The sequence below is a fragment of the Capsicum annuum genome, chromosome 11 (assembly GCF_002878395.1).
Source record: "Capsicum annuum cultivar UCD-10X-F1 chromosome 11, UCD10Xv1.1, whole genome shotgun sequence".
Taxonomy (NCBI): Eukaryota; Viridiplantae; Streptophyta; class Magnoliopsida; order Solanales; family Solanaceae; genus Capsicum; species Capsicum annuum.
The window spans coordinates 101307650-101319328 of record NC_061121.1 but is presented as its reverse complement, the minus strand read 5'-3'; positions in this window follow the sequence as shown (position 1 = coordinate 101319328).

The window sequence follows — 11679 nt, the reverse complement described above, 5'->3', positions numbered from 1 at the left end:
AGCAGTCAAGGTTGTGAGTTATCCCAAATTCCTACTTAACAAATTCCAATTCCAAGGATTATTGAACTCTAAATTTCATCTATTCGTTTCTCAACCTTAATAGATGATTATCCTTTAATTCTGTCGAACTTAAAGAATGCCATGATATGTTCAATTGTTTTCTCAAAAGGTTTAATCCTGCAAAGGCATCAACCCTTAACCCAAAGTTTAAAACCTTTGAGTTCCTTGTAAATCTCCTCTTTTTCCAACACACACTTTTCTGTTCAAACAAGTGGTGTTATTGGGCTCACCCTTCAAGTTTGCAACCAAGAAAGATCACGATAATGAAGAGGAGTTTATACAATTGCAATTAGTCAAAAAATTTAGGCATCCTCACAACCCTAAACAAGTAATCACATCAAGGCTCCCACAACCCTAGTTATGAGAGCTTTAGCAACACATCATGAAAGAAGAAGATTCTATTATATTTCTCATAGATAATTTAGAAAATTACTTATAAAACTATCCAAAGGATTGTTCTTGATCTTTGAATAAAAATAGTGACTAAATGTTAACATCCACAATATTAGCTTGTTTCTCAAAGAGTAGTAGGTTACAAGTTTCTCAAAAGATGAAAGTAGATCAAAAATAGATAAAAGATGCCTACTCTAACCCTAAATTGGGTATTTATATGTCCCCGGGTATTTGGGATTCGAAATTTGAACTTAAATTCTCCGCATCACAGTTGACATTCAAGTTGATGGTCCATTAGTATCCTGACAGTTCATCACTTGGATTATTACTTGGATACCCAGAAGGCCTTATTCTGTCTCAGGGATGGCCAAGTTGCTCGTCAGAGTCCTAATAGTCCGTTACTTGGATCGTAACTTGGATTTGAGTTTGCCTTGTTCTGTCCTAATCTTGATGGTCAGGTTGACGTTCCGTCAGTTTCCTGGCATTCCATCGCTTGGGCTGTCGCTTGGAACCTCAACCTTTTCCACTTTGTTTAGGGATGACGTACATCTTGATTGTCCGTCACAAAGTTGACGGCCCGTCAATTTGACCATCAAAAGTCTTTAGCTTCTGTTTTTCCAAGCTATTTCTTCTGTTGAGTCTCTTTTTCTAAAAACCGTAAAATCCAACATCAAATACACTAATAGTTGCTTAAAGATATACAATTATCCTTGGTAAAAGATGTAAAATATTTCGTCAAAAGCTAGAACATCAACACCCTCAACTTAAGACAATTACTTGTCCTCAAGCAACTCAACACCATATCATATGCATGAACAAGAACAATGATAGGCATTTAATCATTCAGCTATGCATTATTCAACCACTCAATTTCCACCTAAATCATATAGTTTCAACACATCATAATCCATGAAAGCATTGTGCCTGCCTAAACTCTGCAACAAACTCATATAGTTTCAACAGATTTTATGATGTAAACCCAAGTAAGCTTGTCCCTGCCTAAACTTTGCAACAAACTTCACAAAATCTGGCACTGATAACTTATCCAACCATTTGTTTACATGCTCTTCCATGTCATCCATTATGGCCTGAATATTATGATATGGCTTGAGGGCTTTATCAATAATCTGGTCAACAAATGGCTTGAACTGCTTTTCCTACGCATTCTACTACTTCTAGAACTTCTTCTGGGTTGTCACAGATTTTTGCAAAGTTTTTTTTGTGTCAACTAATATTTAGAATACTGAGCTAGGACAAATACATTGTCTGAAGTTTCACCCACCGAAGGCATTGATACTGACCCTGCAGAAGTATCTAGTGGCATATAAGTAGTAATTGGCAGTGGCATACTTCAGGGAATATTAGAAGTCCCAAGAGCTAGAGCAGACTGTGACTGGTAGGCAAGTGTCTTATGAACACACATATCATATTTTTAATCATTTTAGAGCCTTTTGGGCACTTCTTCTCAAGCAGCATCAGGTAGTTGGCGAAGAAATCCTACACAAGATTCGGGTAGTATGAACCCGATGGTTTGCTTATCCATCCCAAGATGGTTTGCTTATCCATCCCAACTCATACTCATTGAACCTTATTTGAAGCTCTGGATACTTATGAAGTTCTGATGTGATGATTTAGTATTCTTCAGAGTGGACCTTTTAATTAGTCTGTTTACTATTGGTGCAAGCCAATCAAAGAAGTGCTGCTGAGCTTCCTTAATCTGCCACCAAATTGCTTCCCATATCTGAGGGTCCTTTCTTTTAATCACATTAGCATCCTCAGTTTCTGATGCGTCAACTTGTTTGGGGTTTGATATGTTAATCCCTTCGTCATTTGAGATGGAAGTGGCACTGTTAATGCTATCACTCTTACGCTCCTCGTCAAACTGGGAGAGTACTGGAGTCATTTATACCATTGATGAGTGTTGAATGCTGGTTCCTCTTTACTCCATGCCAGGTCACCCCTTCCCCTTGCTTGATGAGTCCTAGCACCACTTTATTGTGTAGTAGTTTTTATTTTTCCTGAACAAGGACAAACAATCAGTGTTATAGCAGAATAGTTGTGGGACCCACATTTGGTTGAAATGAACTTAGGTTGAAAATCCAACTTTGTCATCATGTCTGGAATATCAATTTTAGGCTATGGGAACCCTTGGTTCAGGTCCTAAGGCTCCCAAACTTATTTTGGGCTATTGAGCGGATTTTATGAAAAATAATAAAACTATAGGTGTGGTCCCCATCTTTTCCCTAAACGATCTCGAATGAAGGTTTTGATGATCCCAATGGATTTAGAATGTGGTTTACACACAAAATTCACTATTAGATCATGTTCTTTGGTTTCCAGATGAGTTTCGAGGGTCACAAACTTATTTTTAATTTTGCTATCATCTGGTGCCACCATGATCATGAAAAATAATGAAGCGATCGTGGTACCACGACCGCACCCCATAGGACAGCGATAGGGACATAACCTTACCTTTAGGGGCTATATAAAGACCCCAAGACACATATGTGGCATCTCCCTTTCATCATTTAGACCTAGAAACCTCAAAATGAGTGTAATAACTCAAAATTAGTAATGGTGGGTGACTTGGGAGCTTGACTCTCATCTTTTTTCATGATTATCTTTAAACTTAAGGTAAGAATCCTTTGAATTCATGCTTGAATTTCTTAGTTTGGACCCAAAATCTCAATTTATCTTAGGCCATGATTTTTTTGCAAAGTATGCTTAATTTTTACCCATTTCATGAGGGTTATGATTTCTTTTTAATGTGTGAACATTGGGTTGGCCTCAAAAACTTATTTTCCCTATGTGGGACCCACATGGGGTTTTGGTGTCATTTTTGGACCCGAGTCACAATAGTACAATATGGGTGTCATTAGACTCGTATTGATGAGTAGATTATGGTTTTGATAATGTGATGGCATTTTGAGAATTGTAAAGTGAAGATGAGCATATGGTGCATGAAGTGAAGTTTTTTGGTTGGGCTTGAGGTAGGATTTTGTCTACTTTTCTCCATAGATGATGTGTGATATATATTGTCTGTGGATATGGATGACAGTCTTGAATATGAGTAGGATGACTTGGCCTCAATTGTTGATTTTTGGAGTTTAGATGAGGGCTTAGGACACGTAAAATGCCATGTTTTTACCCTTTTTGAATCCTATTGCTTTCCCTCTCTAGTATAGATTAGTTGTAGCGTGGTTATGATGTAAAATTATGTTTGGAATGTGGTTTTATCATTTGAAGCATGATTTGTTTATTTGACCTTATTAGGCTAGTATAGTATTCTTAAAATCATAAGCTGGGTATAGTTGACTTGAGTACCCTTGTTTCTAGTTGAAGTTTTTATCTTAGGCTTGAATGTGGCTTATTTGACATCTAGAAGTCTGAATAGATACCTTAGCCTAGTTTGAGGCATGGCGTACCTAATTATGGAAATTGAGGATTACAAGTGGGATCGTCTGACCCACTTAGGCCTAAACTTATGTTAAGCCTTGTGGACTTAGTTGCGGATGTTAGACATAGATGAGGCTAGTAAACCTTAGAATAAGGATACTTCATGACTTGGTAACTTGTATTTATGTTCCTAGATTGTGGCTTTTTAGTTATAGTTATGATACTTTTTGTGGAGTGATATTGGGCATTTAGAGATGACATTCCTCTTAGATCGTTATGTGGCCTATAGAGATGCTATTTCCTCTTAGACTTGATGATTGGCTTATAGAGATACTATTTTCTCTTAGACTTGATAATTGTCCTATAGGGATTCTATTTCCTCTTAGACTTGATGATTGGCCTATAGAGATACTATTTACTCTTTAAACTTGATGATTGGCCTATAGAGTTGCTATTTCCTTTAGTCAAGATTGTTGGACCTATAAAGATGAGGTTTCTTTTAGGTAAGCTGATTGGCCTAGAGTGGTAATATTCCTCATAGTCATTATGTTTGACCTTTTGATATAAGATATCCTATAAATGATTACATGTCTATCTATATTATGCCTCCTAGACGTAAGATGTCTCTTGTGTAAAAGAATAATTACATGCTTAGTGATATTATGCCTCCTATATGTGAGATGCCTCCTATGTGTGAGATGGTTAGAGATATGCTTTAACTTATAAATATGATTATCGATATGAGTTCCGGATATGTATATGGGCATAAGGTCATGATTATGATTTTTTAATTATTCTAGATATGTTATTAGGCCAAGGGCCGTGTCATGGTAATTATTGGATATCCGAGTAGTGCTTGTCATTATAATGGATATGATTATAGTTATGGATTTATATATATATATATTTATATACACATCTCTCCCATATGGGACAAAGGAAGGTGTGGTATGTTGCTTATGAATTTATTGATTAGATACTGGTGATAGCATACATAGATTCGGTACATCCATGATTATTATTATGGTAACTTATGTGATTCTAGATGAAGTATGATCTTATGATTTTTCTACTTAATTAACAGTTATGCTATGATGTAGCTAGTTGTATATTAGCTGACTATAGCACTTGGTGGCTAGTTAATCTAAGTATTAGTTATTGAATCTTGCCTAGTATAAATGTAGTATCTAACGATGGTTAATGCATGACTTATGGTGAGTTCGGGTCTAGCATAGGTGAAGATTAGTTGATATTGATCACTAAGTTCATGATGTCTATTAGTCGATAACCAAGGAGTTATGTATTAATGAGGCTAACTAATAAGAGATGTTGGTAATACGAGGTGACTAGTTAATAATGATGAATAGTTGCTAAATGGTTAATAAATGAATAGTTAATCAAAGATTAATGGTAAGCGATGGTTAGTTGATGAATGGTGTCAATTAATAAAAGATAGTTAGGTGACAAGTAGTAATTTGTTGTCTAATAGTGATTAATGGGTATAAGATGATTAGTTAATATTAATGAATAGTGGATAAATAGTGATTCGGTCTAGTGATAAACCTTGACAAGATGTTAGATGTTGACTATTTAGTAAATAGTGGTTAGTCTCTATCCCATGAATATGGATAATGCTTATCTAATAACTAGAAGTCGTGTGACAACGAGTGAGCTATTGGTTTCTTTATAATAACCGATGGTTAACTAATAATAAGTAGTTGGGAAATATGGGCTAGATAGATATTCTATGGTGATATGAATGCGTTTATGAGTATTCTTAGTGTATGTTATTCGATAATAATTGTTGTGATGATATTGATACTCGACAAGGTGGGAGGATACTATTATGATGATATTGATACCCGATAAGGCCAAAGGATACTATTGTGAGGATATTGATACCCGACAAGGCCAGAGGATACTATTGTTATGATGCTGATACCTGGCATAGACGGATGATATATTGATGATATGTTGATGCTGGGTAAGGCCACGGATTGATGACAATGATAATGGTCCTAATAAGGATAGTTATGATGATTTATAATATTGATTGTGTACTTTACACTCATTCCTTCATACGCATCGCCTATCACCAATATGTACCTATATTTATCAGCCAGTATGGACGGTTGCATAGATATAGATAAAGAATATGCCTTGTGTTGTTGTATGCTAATTGAACATTCTGAGTCTAGGGCGATGGAGGTATGCATAGGCTCGGCTAGGTATTTAGTTGTCTAGAGTATTCGGCTATTTATGATGTTATTGATATTGTTATTATTATTGTTATGATTATAATTATGGGTAGCCTATGATAGATTGGTCATTGATCCGATATCAGGATTGAGGTATGTCTTCGGCCTATTCTATCTTATAATAGCATTACTATGCATGATTATTCATAACTAGACAGGTGGATTAGAAACCTTGAGCATGATAGTATTTAAATCCTGATAGTATTATAATAAGGTCTTAGAATGAAGATATGATGATATAGGTTATGCTTTGATATGACCTTTTATTTATATGTATATGTATCTATGTATATATATCTAGCTATATGAAGATATGGCACTATCGTATATCCCTCCCTTCATTGTTCATATTGTATAGTCGTTTCTTCACTTTGTATATTACTAGATATCTTTTTTTGCCTTTTATTCATATATTGGCCTAGGATATATAGTATATTATTATAGTAGATTGAATGCAGATTGAATAGGGTAGTTCACCTTGGTACTTCCTTAGACTTGATATGTTAGACTTTTGGACATGAATAGGAAAATTGTCCCTTATTATTCTCACTGACCTAATATATGATTTCTAGACTCTTGGGTTTAGATTTTATTTTGTTTATATGCTATGTATATCTTCTTTATCTTTGGAGCTCAGTTGGCAGATACCTACTGAGTATCATTCATTTGGTACTCATTCTACACTTATACAGCCTGTAGATCATAGTACAGGTTATTACCGTTGATGTCCGCATCGTGTAGAGCAGCCCTGGTTTGGAGATTTAAAGTGAGCTTTTGACATTTAGAGTATTACTTATCTCTCTCCTATGCATTAGACTCGTCTCTAAGTTGTATTCAAAGATAAGTTGTATTAGTATATTTGTCCTTGATATATCACTTTTGTACTCTTATTATGTTTAGAAGAACTTGTAGTGATACCTCCAGGTTTTGGGATTCTTCTATGTATTGATCTTTATTTCATATATTTGACATACTTTTCCTTATATTATTGAGTAGTTTGCTACTATCCGTTCCAGACTATGGGCTGGCTTGCTTATAGGTGGGTTATGGTGGTCGCCATCATGACTTGAGAAGTTAGGTCGAGACAGTTTGGGGCGGTGGGGGTTCGTGAAAGGCTCGACTAGGTATTATTTGTCTAGGATAGCTAGTTACTCGTGTTGTCCTTGATGTTGTTCTTATAATTGTGATGATCATTGTTATGGCTAGTTTTTGGCAGCTTGGTAATGATCCGGTATTGAAATTTGAGGTATGTTGTTTTCCCCTTCACTTTACAAGCACATCTTTATGCATGATTATCTCTTGACTAGAAACCCTTAGTATATTAGTACTAAATCCTACTGGGATTATGTGGTCTTAGCGTGAGGATAAGATGATTTAGGTTGTACTTTGAGTTGACGTTGATATATATGTATATATAGGTATATTAAGATATATGTAGCGATGGTATTACCGTATATACCTTCCTTTCTTTATTTATTCAGATTGTATATTTAGTTTGTTGACCTTGTATACTGTTATATATCTTTTTTTCTCCTTTATTTTATAGATGGCCTGATGATATACGGTATAGTGTTGAGATCTTTTTGGCTGGAATAGAATAGTTATCCTTATTATGTCACTCGCTTTATTATTTTATTTCTAGACATTTAAGTGTGGTTTTCATTCTATTTGTATGTTATATATATCTGCATTATCTTTGAAGCTCAGTCGGAAGTTACCTATTGAATACCACTTATTTCGTACTCATACTACACTTTTGCATCCTATTGATCATAGTATGGGTTATCACTGGTGTAATGTGCGTCGTGCAGGGAAGCCATAGTACGGAGACATAAAGTGAGTGCCTGATGTTCAAAGTACTACTTTCCTCCTTCTTATGTATTAGACCGGTGTCTATGTTGTATTCAAAGATGGTTGTATCTATATATTTATTCAAGTGCCTCATTGTGTTCTTCTTATGTTAGAGCTCTTGTACTTATACCACTAGGTTTCAGGATTGTATTATGTACTAATCTTTTACTTTATCTATTCCATATTTTTCCCTTTATTTATTTGTGCAGTCCATTACTAGCCATTCCAGACTACGAGTTTGGATTGCTTACTGGCGAGTTATAGAAGGTTCATCATGACAAAAGAAATTAGGTCATAACACCTGGCTTGACCGGCTGAGTATCGCTCCAGCGAGACCCTCCCCACTTAAGAAAATGCCTTAAGCGACGTGTGCAAACTTGGGCAGGTACCTCTTAAGCGGCACTTGGCCACTTAGCGTGATAGCTTAAGCGGTCCAGTGTCTTCTTAAGCGACACCTAGCTAATGTAAATACCCCTTCCTCAATTTTTTCACCATTTTTGAGTCTTGAAGCTTCAGGTTTTAGAGTTTTTGGGTGATTTCTTCCACTTTCAAACTTGGGCAAATTCCAAATTCCTATTTCAATTATTTTACTTCGATTCTTGTCATCTAAAACTTGTTAAAACACGATTTCAAAAGTGAAACTTGAGAAGTTTTGCCTACAAGGCCTAAAATGGTTTTCTTTGAATTCAAACCTCATTTTAAACCCATTTTAACTTTGGTTTTCTTCTACGGTTTTCTTAAATCGTGGGTAATGTATTTATGAACTAAATTTCTATTATACCCCTTCTTTTTTGAAACTCATTTTAGGATTCCATTTTGACCCCAACTCGAAAATGACCAATACGAGTATCATTGGATTACTTTTAACTTGTAGATTTTATATTTGTATGTTTTAGATTGTTCCGAGGCTGTTCGAGAACGGAAGGCTCCATGTTGAGGATCATTTGGATTGGTTTTCATACTTTCTAGGTAGATTATGGCTTAACTTTCTTCAGATCAGGATAAATAGTTAATACTGATATAAAAGCATATTGTGGGTGGCTATTAATCGTAAAAATTTTGTTATTCCTACTATATACCCATATGGGGGTCTATGATGTTGTTATTGGTTGTTTAAAACATTATTTGTTACCTATGACCATGTGGGATCTTATATGATGATGTTGGCCTGATATTTATACATTTGGTTGTTTTATTCTTGGTAGTAATTGTGTAAGTTAAGATTTATGTAAGATTTATGTGGTATTAATGAAATAATATTGCATATCTTACTCTATTGGTACATAAACTATATTGGATCACGAATGGTTGGATTATTAAGTGGATTTTTTGGCTTACATACTTGTGTATGGGTTGGATTCTTGAAATGCTTAGTCTTGTTTGGTTAAGAGCATTACATCCTCATATCATATATACATTCATGAGGCAATGGTACCACTGTGGAAAAATTGTTTTTTCAGATAGAAATCTGACATCTTCAAAAATCATCTACCAAAGATCATGGATGGAGAGGAGTGATGAATACTAGATTGGTATTGGTATTGGGTATTGGATTGTAAATGGGTTGCAGAACCCCTATGGGTCCTAGCTAAGAAGCAATGCTCGGTTGGTGTATACAGAGGTTGTGCAACAACCTCAGACTTATCACATCATCATCATCATTATCATATCTGCATTACATTTCATACTTTATGCACCCTCTATGTTGTACTTTCATTTTTTATTTAATGTCTATATTCGCTACTTCTTTTTCATACTTGTACTTGATATATATATTGCTATCAAAAACTAGGAGAGGACACAGTGTGGGCTACCATTTGAGACATTCTTTGATTTGCAGGTGATGTGTCTATAGTGTGTATTTTATATACTTTATTTTCTACTTTGCTCAGTCGGCCTATAATACTTACTAAGTACAAGTGGGCTTTTGTCACGACCCGAGGCTACCCCTAGTCACGACAATGGTGCTTATGGTCATAAGTGACCACAAGCTAACCCATGAGCTGGTAATTGTTATGAGCACTGAATGAAATGGAACTAACATAACATATGCAAAAGATAAACTGATAAAATACTGAAAATCTAAATACTAAATATATGTAAATGACAAGTCTGATATGTCAGTAACAACTGATAATACTGAACTGACAAAATGACTATCTAACTGATTGTCTGAAAGCCTCTAAACATCATAGGGAGTTGATGGGACATGCCCCCAACTAACTTCGACTGTCTGCACATAAGAAAACACTAAAATAACTAAGATAAATACAACAAGTCCTTGATGGATGAGGACTCACCACTCCTACTGTTGGGTGACACAAAACTGTCTAAGAACAGTCGGGAAACATAGCGTCCGAACCTATGTTATAAGACAACATAACGTAAAGAAAAGTATGCAATTAGTACTTTGAACCTACTGGTACATGAGATAAGGATTGACTGAAATGCATGAGAAAATTGAGCATAAATGCATGAACATGTAATATCTGAGAATGCAAGACCAAGCATAAACATATTTCTAAAATATTCTGTAAACAAAGAGACTGAAATTTGTATAACTAAATAACTGTAAATTTGATCTGTACACGTGGTCAAGCAAACCTGAACTAAGATATACTGAAATACTGATAGAAAATATGGGAGGTATCATGTAACCAACATACCCCAATCTGACTTAATTGGGGTCAAACCTATAACCCAAGTTGGAAGGGTGTCAGTACTGTGCCATGGGTACTAACACTAGCCATGTGGATTCACTAATCTGATGTCCCAAAGGACTAAGGAGTCAGTCATAAACTAGAGGGTGGCCCCTAAGAGAGTGTCAGTCCTAAACTGGTGGGTTATATCTCATAATCCTACGATGACTACGTAGTTTTGGAACTTAGGGACTGCTACTAAGAACCCAGTCCTAATTGGAGGGTGAGCTCCCATTCCTAGGATCACTCAATGCTAAATCTTGCTCTCAACTGAGCTGACACTAGAACTAATCTGAACTAAGTTTAACTGAACATTTTTTATGATAGTGCTCATCATGATTATATGAAATGAGTAAATATTAATATTCATGGTTTAACTGAATCATTACATGAAAATCTGAAATCATGTTAAAACACCAAGGTATTGGGTGTTCATAATCCACCAACACTGAATGATCATAAAATATGACACTTAAGCTTAAAACTACCGTATGGAATCATTGTTCAACCCAATACATATACATTTCACCAAATATATGGAAATCATGACCTTGAAAATGAGGATACTCTAAACATAAGAAATCAACAACATGAAATTCACTTGAACAAGACATGGGAAACTGAGATTTAAAGCCTAAGTAAATCAATTATTTCATAGGATCATACACGGGCTGAATTGAATTTAAATTACCAAGGAAAACATGAATTAAACTCTTTTTGAACATGTAAAATACTATAATAATAGAAAAATCCATTCTTTAACTTAAAAGAGGGTCTTTGGGTTCCATGGGTGAAAGGGACCCATAAATGAACACCCCACATACCTTAAGCTTCTTAACTTGAAAGAAAAACACAAATATTGATACTTTCTTGAAGGTTCTTGAACTTGGGGAACTTGAATTCTTGATTTTATGAGGAAAAAGGAACTCAATTTTGTTCTTGGGGAAAAGGGAGGGTTTTCTTGAGAAGAATATGGAAAAGAAGGGCAAATGGCCTATTTGATGCCCCAAGTCATGATAAGA